This window comes from Sapajus apella, unplaced genomic scaffold, assembly GCF_009761245.1.
Source record: "Sapajus apella isolate SASKATOON/1434 unplaced genomic scaffold, GSC_monkey_1.0 scaffold9, whole genome shotgun sequence".
Classification (NCBI taxonomy): domain Eukaryota; kingdom Metazoa; phylum Chordata; class Mammalia; order Primates; family Cebidae; genus Sapajus; species Sapajus apella.
The window spans coordinates 38,361,886-38,378,632 of NW_022436949.1; the positions used below are offsets into that span (position 1 = coordinate 38,361,886).

A 16,747-nucleotide genomic window follows, 5' to 3' on the forward strand; every position below is an offset into this window, starting at 1 on the left:
CATCATTTTTACACATTCTTCTAGAGGCTATTCAGGAATTCCTTTCGTTGGTAAACCTGTCTTTACTCCCCAATGAAAGATCAACTACTTCCTCAACCACACCACCCACGATTTGTCTTCCTAGTACATTGAGTTTGCCTCTAATCTTACCCACTTAGAGTACCACAAGAATTTTTTTTTTCATCTATTTACATTTTTACTTTTGTTCTCTTGCCAGCAATAGCTATAGAAATTCAACAAATGCTTGATGAGTAAATTTATAAATGAAACCATGAATGAATGAATTTAGCTTTCTTTGGCTTGAGCCCTTTCATTATAAAACATCTATAAAATATTCTCAACAAATATTTTTTTTCGTTCTATAGTTGATGTAGTATTTGAAAATGTGTTACTTACAAAAGCTGGCAGAATAGATGAAATCCCTTCTCACATAAGAGTGTGCAATTGTTTTCATGACCAGTTTAGCCAACACTGAATAAACTCACACCCACTGTACCTATAACATCTCTGCTCTGATGTTAGCAGAATTTCTAAAAGCAAAGTAAAGTTATTTACAAGTTATGCCACTGAGAATTGAAAATGTTAAAACTGGTACATGATTTTGTAAGGAAAAAAATGTTGAAGTGCCTTTATTTAGAATTAAGTGGAAATAGCTTGGCTGATACATAGGAATAAAATACACCCTGCACAAGTGAAAAACTTCAACAATCAAGACAAAGAAAGCCTCATACATTTAATGGTTTATCTTATTATTTTTTTGCTTGAATTGTTGTGTATTTGAAAATTTATGAAACCATTTTATGTATATTGAATGTATCTGTTGCTGAAAAGAAAGTCCTCCTTTTAAGATTTAACACAATAAATGAGCAATCATTTGTTAATCATCCAAATATATACAGAACGTCACATTAGACAAGTAGGTACAAAAATTTTAAAGTTCTAATCAGTGTCCTCAGCATGGGTACAATAATAATGATTATGGACAAGCATACACAGGACTATTAATATAAGAAAGCCAAAATGTATTATGCATTGTGTATGGTTTTAAGAGTTTCACAGATTTTGGACAATCCAGTATTCTCAATAACGGTGAAGTGTGTTGGAATTCACTCAGGGTGGCTGACAACATATTAACAAAATATTGGGGGAAAGTTATAGATTAGTCTCAAACCTTTTGGAAGGTGGAAAGGTTTTATTGGGGCAGGCCGAAGGCAAAACCTCTCCCTTTTGATAGTCTGTCTCCTCTTACATTTTCTTATCTTTTTCTTTTTTACCTAAAGACAGCTGGTCCATTAGGCAAAAGAAGTGGATGACATTGTTTCACATCTGAGGAAACACAAGTACAGAGATGTTAAGTAACTTGCCCAAGGACACACTGTCAATAGAGAAGCTGCCGTTGACTGTGTCAATCTAGAGTTCAAGTTCTTAGAATCTATGCTTTCTAGATGAGATTAATTCTGTCTTGAAGTTTCATAACTTTGCAGATAATTAGCATGTTAGCTGGAAACCCACTCAAAAGTCATCCTGTTTACAGGCAATACATTAGTCAAGTCATAGAAATAAAATAACAATTTAATAAAAATATTGATGTGATTGGAAATAGTGAAAAATTTGACTGTGGTTATGTTGTGATCAAACTAAAAAAGGAATTGAAATCAGAGGATGGTTTTGAAAGATACGGTATTAAGCATTCAATTTACTCATTCATTTCTGCATTTCTCTCTGAAGGACTGGGCATCTCCTCTGTGTAAATCTCTGTTGCAAGCATTGAGGGTAGAGAAGTGAGCAAGATAGAGAAAAACCCTGTGCTTGGGAAGAGAACATTCTAAAAAGAAGGACAGACCGTAAATATAAATACATAATATCTGCCTCATAGTAATAAGCACTCTAACCAAAAAGAAAGTGGCTGAGTAATAGAAGTTTAATATGAAGAATTCCATGGTGTAGCCTCTATCATGGTTTTTCCTTGCCTCAAAAATTATATCCCGGAAAATCAATCTGCTAATCATGTTCTTGTACACTTCCTGGTATTTTTAACCCTCCTCCCCCTGTCTTTTCTGTCTGCTCTAATGGGAATTCCTTTCTCCCTATTGCTTTTAATTATTGCTGACCCTTTAAGCATCAGATAAATCTTTTCTTAGGTAAAATACTATATTCCTCAAAAGCTTCTCTCTGGTCGATTCCCTCTGTCTCATTATCTTATGTTTAACATTACCTCTCGACACACCTCTCCCTTTGATAGTCTGTCTGCTCTTATATTTTCTTACCTTTTTCTTAATTTTTCATTGCTTTGTTCTTTCAGTGACTACCATCGTACCTCACACAGAGGAGACATTCTACAAATATTTTAGGACTGGAAACCAGGTAAAGATGTGACAGAGGTAAAAGAGAAATGGCATTTAAAATTTTTCCTTCAGAGATGAAAGTTAACCGTATGGTGATATGGCATCCAAGGAAGACAGAAATAACGGACTACAATTTCTACAATTGTAGAAATAACTGTCTGCAATTTACCAGCTATTTAAAAGCAAGCAGACAAAGACATACTCACCTTCATCCCTTGGGGGAAAATCACTATTTTTTCATTGTTCACTCAACATGGGAGCAATGAGAGATGAGAGACACTGAGAAATGAGCTGTAGAAATGAATATTTTTGCTCATTCTGCTAGAAAATATAACAACAACTTAGTAGAAACAGATTCCTGAATGAATACACTTGAAATAAGCAATCACATTTTACTAATTAACATGCTATATACTATATATACACTCTAGATGTCGTAAGCTTAATGTTCCAGATATTATGAGATTTTGAGGCATGTTATTGAACATACAAATAACATAAATAGGGATGCCATCCTAATCCAAGGGTTACTTAGAAAACAAGTAATTTTTGAAATATAATTAGCAACATTTTCTTCTGACAACATATTTTCTTATACACACTGGTTTTACTTTAAAAATTGTTTCTAGATAAACGTAACTTTTTCCTCTTTTGCTGTTTATTTTTGGAGAAACTGTAGACATCTTTATGTTTAACCTTTTACTTAGAGGTAACTCAACTTCATCTTTGTCCACTTTCAAGTAAAGTTCAAATGAATTAATTTGTGGGTTGTCAAAATTCCCACCAGCCTAATAACTTAACAACCTCTTAAGATGTCGGTAGGTTGGAATAAAAGACCTACGTGGAAGGGAATGATGGGGAACATGGCAGCAGGGAATTTTGTCTTAATATCCTTTCTTAGAAGCATGCTTTCTGTACTGAGCTGCATACAAACAACTGGCTTCAGAGAGCTACCTTGTACTCCATCCTTAGGAAAGTATTCATTCAATTGCAGTGTTGCCTATTGTATATACAATTGACATAAGTCCTCAGGACATTCAGTCTTCTGTTACTGAATTTATGTAATATGAGCTCTCTTGCTGGGATCAAGACACCATCTATAGAAATTGGTGTTATGAACCCACCTCTAGGTTACTTTAAATGGAGCCACACGGCTCTGGCTTGTAGATCTCAGCGGTATCAGTGGCTTATGCTGATTTTCCGCCTATAGCGGACTATGAGAATTCACTTTTCTTAACTTCAGAGTGAGACGTAAGTAAGAGTAACTAGATTGATAGCATCTCTGTTACCAAATCAGTCAGTCCATGGCCTCAGCATTCTTTCTAGGGTATGCAGCCTGTCTGAGCCTCAGTTGACTCCTCTAGGAAATGGAATGAAGTGAGGGAGGATAAGATCGTACTATGATGTGTGGACCTTTCTATTTTAAAGTAGATCTTTCCCATCATTTGAATTCAATGTTAAGATTTTAATTAAAACCTTTGTTAATGTCTAGATTGGTGTCTTATAGAGGCGTCTTACAGAGAAACGGATGAATTCATTTCATCTGAAAGTTTAGGGTTTTCTTTGGTTTGATATGTTTAGCTTGGCTTTTAAAATTCTTGAACAGCCTTTATTTCTATTCTTACTATATTTTTCTATTTTAATTATTCTGGCTTTTTCTCCAGTAAAGCTGCTATTTTTAGGATTGATTTCTATCTATTATCTCCCGCAGTTGTGTTGGCTCTCCTTTTATTCTTGGTTCTTCACGTCTGCATTCTGGGAAACCATCTCAAATTTGTCCTTCACAGCATTGACTGGACTTACTGTACGTTCCAATAGCACAAATGTATATTTTAATTATGCTTTATTCCCATTGTTGTCTTTCTCCAGAGATGTCTTAACAGTCATACTTGTAATTACTTTATGTTAGTTTTTCATCTGGGGATCTTCTTTAGTAATGGATTTATGCATTTATCTCAGAGGAATAAGCCGTCATTTAACCTACAAATTAAAAATACCAGCAGATTAAACAATATCTCTTGTTCAAGGGCAGATTTTTGTGGCCATTTTTGGATGATGTTTTACTTTCTCTTGTACTCTCATACTTTTCCCACAAACTCCATGGTTCCTCATGTGTTTTTCCCTTTAACCTTAAGAAATGTAAATTCTTTTGTAAAGTCATTTTTGTTGCCAGGGCTATAATTTTCTCCTTCTTCTGATACTTAGCTCTTTGACATTTTCTATCGACTAAGGGAGAAACTGCAATCATCAGCCTGTGTGACTCCTAGACCCCTCCTGACTCCATCATCTCATGCGGCACTTCCCCGTGATCATTTTACATCTCACTAGGTTCTGCTTGTCATACGGTGAAAGAGAGAGGTGGAGTGCAGGCTGGAGAAGTGGGCGGCAAATAGTTTCAAAATAGAACATCCCTGTAGTGAAGTTCTGGGTGACCTGATTTCTACTTGCTTTGTACCTTGGGTATCTGGGCTGGAATCAGCCAGTGGGAAAGAAGTAAAATAGCTCCTGACCTTCTCTAAGTCCACCAAGTTTATCCTGTTTTCAATAGTAAAGCATGTATCAATGAGATATTGATGATTTTTTCCAGTCTAACCCATTTATCTTATGGTTAACTGAATTTTCTCCCGGATTCTGCCCTGGCAACACTTAATCGTCGATCCTAGTATTTTTTTATTTTGTAGATTGCATGTGTGTGTGTCTGTCTGTCTGTCCGTGCCTGTTACAAGTTACTGTGCATGTTTTTAGTATTTCCAAGTCACTTTAAATACTTTAGTGACAAGTGGGGAGAAGCTACAGAAGGAAGAGTTAATAACACTGCATTTAAAATGAGAATCCCTCAAGCAACAAACAAATAATATTTTAATGATAATATGTGTGAATGTTTCAATAGATAAAATATATCTTACAATTAAGACAAAAATAAAATTATCTCTAATAAATTACTATAAATACGCTATCAAGTGTATCAACATTGTAGGCTTTTTGAGAAATTTACCAACATAATGATCATCTGAATTGTGGTAATCCATGTGTTGATCTGTTACTCTTTCACCTACTTCTTCATTTTTCCTACATCAGTATCCAGTTAGATTTTCTGTATTTTCAGTGTTCATTTAGAAGAGAAGGGAGGGTTTCACATTATTCATGTTTTGGAGATTAATGATATAGTCAATCATCTGAAATTCACATGGATCGTTACTGCTTTCACATTAATTTATGCTCAATTAACATGCTTAGAATCAGTTTTCTGTGCACTGCAGCCATTTGGCTTTATAGCTTCTGTCTCTGCAAGGTTCATTTTGTTCTGATCATTAGTAATATGAGTAGCTACAGTCTTCCTTACTGTCATTAAATGTCTACAGGGCTTTGGTTTTGCTCATAAATTGAATGGGGCCAGCACACGATGGGATGCTGTGACAGAGTTCCTGGCTACAAGGCACATTGCTACATCCTGGCAACTGTCCTCCATGCAGATGTGGTGCTCAGCCAAGCAGCAGGGTCACAGGTGTACCTTTGTGCTGGTGTATGGGAAAGGTCATGGGTGGAAGGCCTTGTTATACTCGGATGGGAAGACGTATTGTCTGCCCTTGAACCTGTATGCTGTTCTCTTAGGAGTAGGGAGGGAATCAGCAGGCCTTATTTTCCTGTAGTGAAAATCAGCAGGAACATGACTTTTTCCATATTGAACCTAGAAGTAGCATTTTAGAAATTATGGACAGTGTGCCTAGGGTTCTATTAAACATAGGAGAACATGTAATCCTTTCTTGCCCAATGTTTAGGTGAAAAACGAATTTATAATGAGGAAAATTGAAAGTAGTATGAATCAATTCACTTGGACTGCTGTCATAGTTGTGGAACTAAATAAACTTGTTTCTGAGCATTTTTCCATATCCTAGTAAAAATCTAAAGTTTTTTTTTCTGTTTTCTTTTTTATTTTAAATTAAGGCATATAAAACATTTTTCTTTCTCTCATGCTCTCTCTTTCTTTCATTCTTTCTTTCCCTCCCTCCGTCCCTTCCTCCCTCCCTTTCTCTCTTTCTTTTCTCTCTTTCCTCTTGCAACTATGAGAATTTCAATAAGTGGTTTTACAGGCTGAGTATCTCTTATTTGAAATGGTTGGGACAAGAGGTATTTCAGACTTCAGGCTTTTTGGGAGGGGGGTTGGAATGTGTGCGTATACATAAAGAGGTGTCATGGGGATGGGATCCAAGTATAAAGACAAATTTATTTATGTTTTATATACACCTATACACATAGCCTGAAGGTAATTTGATACCATATTTTTAGTAATTTTGTTCACAAAACAATGTTTTGATAATGACTAATCACATGAAGTCAGTGCGGAATTTTCTACTTGTGGCATCATGTTGGTCCTCAAAAAGTTTCAGATTTTGAGCATTTTGAACTTTAGCTTTTCAGATTAAAGCTGTTCAACTTGTCTTAAAAGAAATGGCCTTTGAATATAGATCAACTAGGAATTTAGTAATTTACTTAGAAAAATCAGTATAAAGCAAAGGAGTAAGGCTAAAAAACAAGCAAAAACAAATAACCTAGAAGGGGATGATTCTTGCTGAAGGTTCTTATCCCCCCACCCACCCAGGTCACATTGATTTGTCACCTGTCAGTGTGTGCTCCGCTGTAAAACACACACTGTTCTAATACACATTTCTCTCAAATTCACTGTTGCTGTTTTCATGTCAGGGATAAAATTCCAAGCTGGAAGACTAAGAATTAAGAAATATACTATGGTGATTTCAACAGCAAAATTACCTGGTGTGCTGTTCTAGAGAATGCTGAATATTTATCAGAAAGAGCCTGGAGGAATTTAGAAGTCCTTGTTTCAGCCTCTGTGGTCAAGCCCAGAAAATCTGGTGCAAAGAAACAATACAAAGAACTACCACTTTTTCCATGCTTACTTGGGCCCAAGGCATTGCTGTATGTGCTTTATCTTATCCTGTTAAACATATGGCATGGACACTATATTATCTCCATTTCATAGATGTGTAACTGCAGGAACAGACAGGCAAATACCATGCTTTGGATGACAAAGGTAATAGTGGCAAACAAAGATTCGGGCCTCCATCTGCCCAGAGCGTGCTCATTCACCACAGTGCTATGTGGCCTTCTAGAGAAGGGAGCCAGATGCTTTGTGAGGGGCAGAATGTCTAAGATCAGTTCTGAAACTACTTTGAATAAAACTAGGAAAGAATTACCTAGTGGGTCAGACAAAGAACCCATAAGACCCATTCAACCTTCTCCAATAAAGGAACTCTTGGTTCTGACCAAGAGTTCTATTGTGACAAAGCACGACTCTTCTCTGTGACAGCACCCTGAAAAAGAAAGGCTCTAGTAACCATATATTTCAAGTACCCTCAATGACTATCATGACTCCCTCATTCGTCATGATGGGCAGACTCTGCAGAAATGCAGGGAGACAACAAAACATATTTGTTGAAAAATTAGTAAGCAAAATTGGTGAGGGGTAGAGAAAACTGAGGAACTTGGAGGATAAGTATACAAAATAAGCTCAAAATAGTAGTCAACATAAAGCCAGTAAAGAGAATAAAAAAGAGATGATATCTTTGCAAAAAATGATGAGAATTTATTTTAATTCATTAAAACTCATAACATACATTGAGTGCTTTCTCTGTGTCAGGCACCACTAAGGCTTAGTACTAAGAATAAGTAAATGAACATGTAATCCTTACACCCAAAGGATTTATAACCAAATAATTGATACACGGAAACATAACTGACTATACCAAGAGAGGAGCAGAAATTTTTTTTTTTTTTGAGAATCTAAGGAAGAAAGTAAAAATACCTGGAAGATTAAAGACAGTGTGTACCTTAATGTGTTTCTTTCATCTAGTTCCATAGATTTTTGGGTTTTATCCAGGATAAAACATGAAGCTTTACACGAGATTGACATGAAGTTCTGGATTGAATTAGATGCTTGGGAAGGTGGCATTTTTGTCTGATCTATGTACCTGTAACTGAGAATATGGCATAGAATTTTACTTGCTTGTTTTTCCAAGTACTAGATACTTTTGAATGTCCTCATAATGTGAACATAAATTTCAAAAGCAGATAAAAGTACTAATTTATTTAACATGAATTGAATCAATAAACCTAGTCAATAAAACACAGTGTATTATTTTATTTACCACCAAAAATTGAAATCCTGGTTTATGAATGACACTTACAGGCCTTAAGACAATTATTTTTTGCATTCAATATTGAGGAAAGTGTAATTCACAACACTACCCTCAGACCCAGAAGACTATAATTAAGTTATTCTAAAAACATGAAAGTAAAGTAAGAAACTTGTAATTAAAAAATTTAACTTGAAATACTACCAGTAACTACCAACTGTTCACATTTATTCTCATGAATATAAATAACAGGCAAGAAGAACTTATAGCCTGAAAGTAGCATTAGACTTTTTCTAATGTGATATTATTATTAAATCATATATTCCGTATTTTCATATAACTATTAACTTCATGCCAAGACCTAGCTGTTAGCTTCTAGGTACTTGAAAGCCTTGCTTGGTGTTTAATTGCACATATGGGTTACTAAAGCTCACCTACTGGTGCCATTTTGTTAGGTTCAGCTAATTTTTTCTAATTTTCAATGTATATTGTAATTTTTAAAAATATGCACTGTTTTAGGGGAACATATGAAGGTCTACACAAATAATAATGATTTAGTCTAGATAGCAATAGTTAACATTAGAAATTTGAAAATTAACATTGGCATAAAATACACGAGTCCATATTGTTGTTTTCCCATTAAACTAAAAAAATTTTTATCTATGAAGTTAAATTTAAAAAATACAAGTTCGTAGATGCGCTGATGCACTTGATATTTTATGAGGATAAAACTTCCTCCTGCTACAGTCAAAATGGCTAAAACAAATTCCTTTATCGGTAAATATTTTTGGAAGATGAAGAGATATTTTTTGAAAATTTGAAGAAAGAAGTGTTAGGACATGTTATTCAGTGTGGAAAGTTCTCTGTAAAGCTGGTAAATAAAACATGTTTCTAATACATCTCAAATTAAGATATTTGCTAAATTCTGTTTTAAAATATTGAAACGCATATATCAATTTTTTTTCTGAGCAATAAAGGAAGTATAACAGAGAAAATATGTTTTTTAAAAAATAAATGTCTTTGGTAAAAACAATGGGAGGGATACCATGGGGAGAAATGCCAGATATAGATGAAGGGGGAACGGAGGCAGCAAATGACCTGGTTATGTATGCACCTATGCAACAACCCTGCATGGCCTGCACATGTAACCCAGAACCTAAAGTAAAATTTAAAAAAATGTCTTTGGTAAAAACAATGTTTTATGGAAAACAATACAAATTAATCACTGATGAGAATTAGAGTGACTGTGCAAGAATGAATCTCTTCTATAACAACATATTTTTTTTTCATGGTTAAGCTGCTTGGTTTAATTTTTTAGCACTTGAAAAAAATCATGTACAGTAGTTTGAACACTCAGTCTCTGCAAACCTCCACTGAGGTCAAAGATTTCATTGATACATACGAAATTAGTTTACCAATTGTTTTGCAGTTTCATCTTAGTAACCTGTTTTATCCTATTGCCATTGTCCCAACCGTTGTAAAAGTTTACAGTAATTTACATAGAAATATTTTCAAAGTGCTTAAGAATAGTGATTGTTCTCTGGGATATATACAGATGGCCTATACAATGTGTGTACACGTGGTATGCATGATAGCACAAGTTTCATTGCTGGAATATGGCTTTCTAGGGAAAGTGCATATTTGGCCAGAGATGGCAATACTGTCTAGAAATTCAAGGGTACAGATACTTGGTAACCACATCCAAAGCTGAAGTAGAATGTGGACAAGAATATTTACAGTAATATAAAAACGGTAAAGTATACAAGCTTGATCCACGCAAAGGTATCTTGATGTTCTTTCAGACGAGAGGAAGAAAGAGACTTCAGCTGATGGCTCAGTTACCATTCCAATGGGGTTATTACTGGTTTAGACCTCAAAGGTCAAGACTCGCCTCAGAAGTCAAGCTAGATCATCATCTGTGCTTACAACTGATATTGCTGGGTATGTGTGTCTAACAGAAGCACTGTGTCTACTGATGTCTATGGAGAGGTCCTCTTCAGTGGTTTTCAAATACACGGGATTGTCAAAGTTCATGCTTTTCATATTCTTGTGTTGCCAATTCCACCATATAAAGTAGCCACCTACTGCTGCTGTCACTAAGAGCAAGAGAGGATGAATGGCCCACGCAGCAGAAGTCCCTTCTGGGGGAACACTGACCTCTGATACTGCTGTGGTCACATTGATCCTTTGGCAGTCTTGGCCATTTGCCTCTAGATTGTACCCATTGGGACAGGAATAGGTGTATTTTGGAGAGTGATCATTAATCTGTGGTGCTGGCAGTCATAGGTATTCCCATCCTCCATTCTCCATGTCTTCTTCACACCAATTTTTACCTGATGGCTGTACAAGCTCATGATAGACAATGATGTCTTGGGCATCATTAAGGTTGTTGACTGGAGTGGCTAGCTCTGATCCAGTGAATTTATTGGCTCCATAGACTGCTTCATTTTCCCCGTCTGTCCAGTAGACATGATCCTCAAATATTGTTAGTGCAAGAGGATGAGCTAGGGACTCCAGAGACCTTAGGACTATACTATGATCTGGGCCATTCAAGTCCGTGCTAGATAACATGTGCAACTTAGAATCAAGCCAATAGAGGTGGCTTTTTATAAGGTCTAGCGTAATTCCGTAGGCCACCGGATATCCACTGTCACCAGTGGACGTCTATCAAATCCATTCATTCCTGCTTTTTCTATTTTAGCTGGTTCACTCCAGTCTGATCAGTAAACAAAGCCGGAGAATGAATCCACAGTTACGCAGGCAGGTGCTCCCAAGTCAGAGTTAAACAGGAATTTTATCTTGGTTCTATCTAGAATAGCTGCTGCAATAGTCTTAGAAGCCGCATCAGTACAGTAGATGGTCTTGTACACCCAATCAACAGCAGTGGCTACAGGATTATAGACACTGTCGATCATTTTAACATGTCTACCGACCTTGTCATCAATTGAGGCACTGAAGATGGCCTTGTGGCTTAGATCAGCCAAGAACAGTTTCTGAGCAGCAATGCCAGCATGGAGAGCCACAGTGTTTCTTAGCTGTTCAACTAGTTGGATATATTCTTTCCTCTTTAAGCCAATCTTCCTGATGTCTCTTCAATTAGTAAAGATCAGACTTGGCTCTTTGCCTACCGCCAAGAACCTCCTCAAGGAGGTGGATAACCTCCACAACATCAAGATCCTGTGACTCCCCAAGGCGCTGCATGAGATGAGCTGGCTCGACTACTTCGCCCTTGGAGGAAACAAGCAGACCTGGAAAAGGCAGCAACAGCTGACCTGGATATCACCGAAATAAACAAACTAACAGCAGAAGCTATTCAGACACCCTGAAATCTGCCAAAACACGAAAGGTAATGCAACTAGATAAAATGATAGTAGAAAAGAAGAAGAAAAATAAACATAAGAATCTTCGAACTGCAAGAGTCAAAAGGTGTCCTCCATTCAAGAAGAGAACTCGGTCCGTACAAGGAAAAGGCAAAAGGAAAAGGTCAAGCCGTGCTAACACTGTTACCCCCCCGATGGGCCGACTGGAAGGTGTCCATGGTCAAACCAATCCAGGCCTGACACCTAGGTTTGACTTGAGGGTCTTCAAGACCCCTGGCCTGCACACTCCAGCAGCAGGAGAGCAGATTTACCACATCTCAGGGAATGGCAGCCCTCTTCCAGACAGCAAAGAGATCTTCCTCACTGTGCCAGTGGGTGGCGGAGAGAGCCCTGTGATTATTGGCCAGTGACTTTCAAGGGCACAGTATTGCTCAGCTGGATCCAGAGGCCTTGGGAAACACTAAGAAGCTCTCCAACCGTCTCACCCAAATCTGCAGCAGCATACGGACCCACAAATGAGAAGCCAAAGTTGACAGGATGGACTTTTAATGGGCACCTCTGGGACCCTGAAGAGACTTCTTCCCTTCAGGCTTATTGTTTGAGTGTGAAGTTCCAGAGCGAAGACCTGTGTTGCGCTGGGGAAGTTCAGGAATTCAGACATGCCCTTCCCACACCAGTTAGGTAGAGCTTTACTGTTCAGCCCCCCCATTTCAGCCAACCCCAGCCATTGCTTGCTGGCTCCATGCCATGGAAGCTTCCCGTCAGTCTCCCAGCTGAATCCTCCCTGCCCTCCGAGCTGCTGCCTTCTGCCTCCTGTAACTCGGCATCCTCTTCACCCTGCCCTCCCTGCAGTTGAAGGGGTACAGAAGAGCCCTGTGTTCTCGGGAAGACTGCCTTCACCACCCCTACCCAGAGAACTTCTGCATCTGGTATCTCTGCTCTCTATGTTTGAGACTGGAAGGTTTAGGCTCAGATAAATAAGATCTAGGCCATGAAAGGGCAGGTCCAGAAGGTAGGGGGAGCTGTACAGATCAGCAGAACAGGACAGTTGGCAGCAGAGACCTCAGCAGGGAACATGCCCATCTCCCCTCCCACACTCATCACACCTCCCCCTCCCAGCCCTCCTCTTCCTCCTCGTCGTCTTCCTCCTCGTCTTCCTCCTATGGGAAGTGCTCAATGGGACTTTGGGGTCTTTCACCTGCTGTGCCCATTAGTTCTTTTGAAATCCGCTTGTGGAACAGTGTTTTGTGTTTATCCCTATTTACTGGAGACCAAGTACTTGTTTGGAGACAACTTCCATGTCTTGTTCTTCAACCTCCCCTGTTAGTGGGAATTTGGATAAGGGAATTGTAGGGCTTAGATTCTGGGGGTTTTATGTGATTGTCCATAGAATAACTGTCTCCAAGCTGACCACTGGACCATGGACAGCTTAGAGACAGTTATTCTATGGACAGTCACTTCAGAGAGCACTTCTCTCTTATGGAGCTCATGGGCACAGGGGTGGGTGTGACTTGCATGGTGGTCTCATTCCATGTGTGCCTGTGCCTGGGGCATGGGCTTTGCTAAACGGAGTCAGCAGTGAGGTCCTCATACTCTCCAGCCAGCCTCTGTGTCCTGCAGAATCATGCACTGTGTTCTAAAAATTTGAGAATTAGAGTCCTCACCCCCAGGCTTAAGGACACATGGCTTTCTCATGTATGGATCTTTGTGGTAGCTACTATTTTACAACACGACCATTTTGGTAAAGTCCTGTTCAAGTTGTATTCTTTTAAGTTCTTTTATTCTCCTTTCCCTGAGACTTTTGTATGTATAGTTCTTCTGAGTAATATCTCTAAGCTGATCGTTCTAGTCAGAGCTGGTGCTGCTTTCAATAAATTCTGGTTTTGTAAAAAAAAAAAAAAAAAAAAAAAAAATTGGCAAATGATTGTGGCAAGAATTTGAAGCCAGAAAATGCAGAAAAGTGATATAGTATGTTATTGATGCAGTTAATTTAATTAAAACAAGTCTTCCTTGATAATTGTAAAAGACGTTTACTAATAGTTTGTAATCATGCTCAGAATTTTAATGAAAATTTGTTGTACTCAGATATTTACTATTTGCCTTCTGGAACTCATGTGGGGCTAAACTCAAAGATAAGTCACACTTTTTTTTTTTTTTTTTAAAACAACAGCAACGACAAACAAGTATTCCAAATTTGCTGACATTTTCTGGGTGGACAGTAGGTTCTCAGTCATGCTATTTAGCTTAACATTTTACAACGTAGATACTTCATTTATCCTTTTATAGCAAAAATACTAGTTGATTGATATTTGACAAAGACCTCCTTTTGGTATGTAACTTGTACAAAATAAAGATAATTTTTAAATGAATATTTAGAAACATTTTCAGCAATTATTTGTGTATTTGATTTTGTAACTAAAATCAAGGTCCATTTGTCAATTCACCATTTTCCCAATCTCCATGTTTCAAATATGTGGAAGCAAACTTTTAATAATTATTTTAGAAGTAAAATTTCTAGGTCTTCCAAATAAGGGTTTTAGTGAATTTTAAACTGTTGAACGTAGCAAATGTAAGACAATTAAATTAGTTTGAAAAAAGATGACATCAAAGAACATGGAAATCAGCCAGCCACATTTCAACAGAAGCTTTTGTATCATAGTATAGATATTTACTCATTATAGTTAACAAATTAATTATTTCATTTGAATTAATATTTTACAAGGCAGCTGTGTCAATTACATCACACAAGTTGTTTGTCTCCCATGAATATAAAAGTGATGTTTAGATTAGACTGTAGTCCATTAAGTGTGCAGTGGCATTATGTCTAATAACGTGTATGTACCTTAATTTAAAAAATATTTGTCAAAAATTGCTGACAATCATCGGAGCCTTCAGCAAATTGTAATCATTTTGTGGTTGGAGGGTCTTGCCTCAATGTTGATAGCTATTGACTGATGAGAGTGGTGGTTGATACAAATTGAGGTTGCTGTAACAATTTATTAAAAGGAGGCAGTGATAAAGTTTGGCACGTCAATTGATGCTTTCTTTCGTGAAAGATATCTCTGTAGCATGACCATCATTAATGGTCACTTCATTTTAAAATATGAAGGTTCGCAAGCTAAATACATGGCCCAGAAGCAAATCTAGGCAAGAATTAATTTCAGCACAAGATATGGAGATGCGTAGGGATGAATAACATTGAAAACCTTTTAAGGCCTTCTTTATTTAAGTTAATGACCAATGTTTGGGTTTCTAAGTATTTTGAAAAATAAAAAAAGGTTGAGTGGGACTTACCAACTAAGAAAAACAAGATCATGCATTCAATTTTGTGTCATCTTAAATTCAAATGATTATTAAAGCAGTTATGACTGAAAGGCCGTACCATTGCATGAAGCAGTTACGGCTGAAAGACCGTACCATTGCATGGCACGTTGCTGTGATTGATTCTGCACAGTCTCCGTGGCCCTCCCATTGATTTTCCTCAATCATCTCATGGTGGATGATTTCTGTTCGGCCTACTACTTGCTAATTATTTATGAATTTCTGCTTTTATTGCTACCATCATTTGTTTAATGGAATCTACACAGTGGAGAGATTTTGCTCTATTAATCATAGTACTCTGAATTGTAAATAATGGATTCAGAGAAGAAAAATGTCACATGTTTCAAGTGAGCATATGAACTGCCTCATTTGAAGATATCGTTTAATACAGTGAAGAAACTGGGAGAATCAAAATGAATCAGAAGTAGATTCACGTGTGTGTGTGTGTGTTTGTGTGTGTGTGTGTGTGTGTGTGTGTTAGAGACAATAATCAGAAAAGCTTAGAAGATACTATGGATGGCAGTTATAAGTGTATGAGAAGAGGTAACTGGCATAAATATAAGGAGAGAAAGTTAAATGTTTCTAATATGTCTACCTGGTGGAAATCATAACAGATAATCCGCCTTGAATATTAATATTTAATTGCTCTAAAGGGACTACTGCAAAAGATAAGGGCAGTTTCTCTCAGAGCAGACAGTCGTTTGATGCAGTCTTCTCTCTTCTCCCAAAATAACTAGCAAAGGAAAGGTGGAAGGAGCTCACTTTCGGCACTAGCTCACAGTGATCTTACCCATGAGAGCCAATCCTGCCAGAAATTTACTCCGATCCCAACATTGACAGCTGTGTACTCCTCTGTATTTTAACTCTTCCTTACCAATCTGTTCCTTAGTCACAGTGTTTACTGTTCTTTCCAGTGCTAATCACTGAATATCTCTTTACTACCTTCATGCTCTATCAGTTATCATTGCAACTTCTATATAATAGAATCTACAACTTCTTGGTGTTGACTATCCCTTGATTACATAAACATGCTCAAGTTTATGTCATCAAGTTATGTAATCTCCTGTCTTAAATTTTACTGCAGAAAACAGAAAACCTTCCTTGACTTCATGCTCCCCATTATATAATAGTCATTCATTTGTTCCTTTATTCAACAAACTTTGTTTTGCAAACCTATTGTGGTCCAGGCATTGTTCCACAGAATGGAATTATAGACTCAAGGAACAATCAACATGCAGATGTGCAAGGAAATGGAAGATAAGTAAGAAGGTTAAGAAAAATAAAAGATATAAATGTTAATAGGCCAATTGGGTTATCAGTGAATGAGATATGTGCTAAGCAAATAGTGCTGTCATAATCTGGGGTCAGTGTGCTCCTGGCACTCACTAGCTCCATAGATAGTGTCATGACCCTCAAATCTAAAAGGAGTTTTGACATGTTTGAAAAACAGAAATAAGTCCAGTGTGGGTGAAAGAAATTGGTAATCGGAAACATAAGAAAAGTCAGAGGATAGCAGGAGCCAGATCACACAGGACCTTGTAAGATAGGACCTTGTGGGATATGGAGTGTTGCTTTTATTTAAAGTATAAATGGGAAGACATAGGAGGAT

The 16,747-nt window shown here is 37.3% G+C and overlaps 1 protein-coding gene and 2 pseudogenes across 2 annotated transcripts in view; 2 read left to right on the top strand and 1 right to left on the bottom strand.

Annotated features, from left to right (window-relative positions):
- GPC5 (glypican 5) overlaps positions 1-16,747 on the top strand; it is a 1,400,523-nt gene that overhangs the window by 1,068,112 nt on the left and 315,664 nt on the right. The gene's annotated exons all lie outside the window — the stretch shown is intronic.
- LOC116551230 lies at positions 9,669-11,667 on the bottom strand (annotated as a pseudogene).
- On the top strand, positions 11,687-12,455 carry LOC116551173 (annotated as a pseudogene).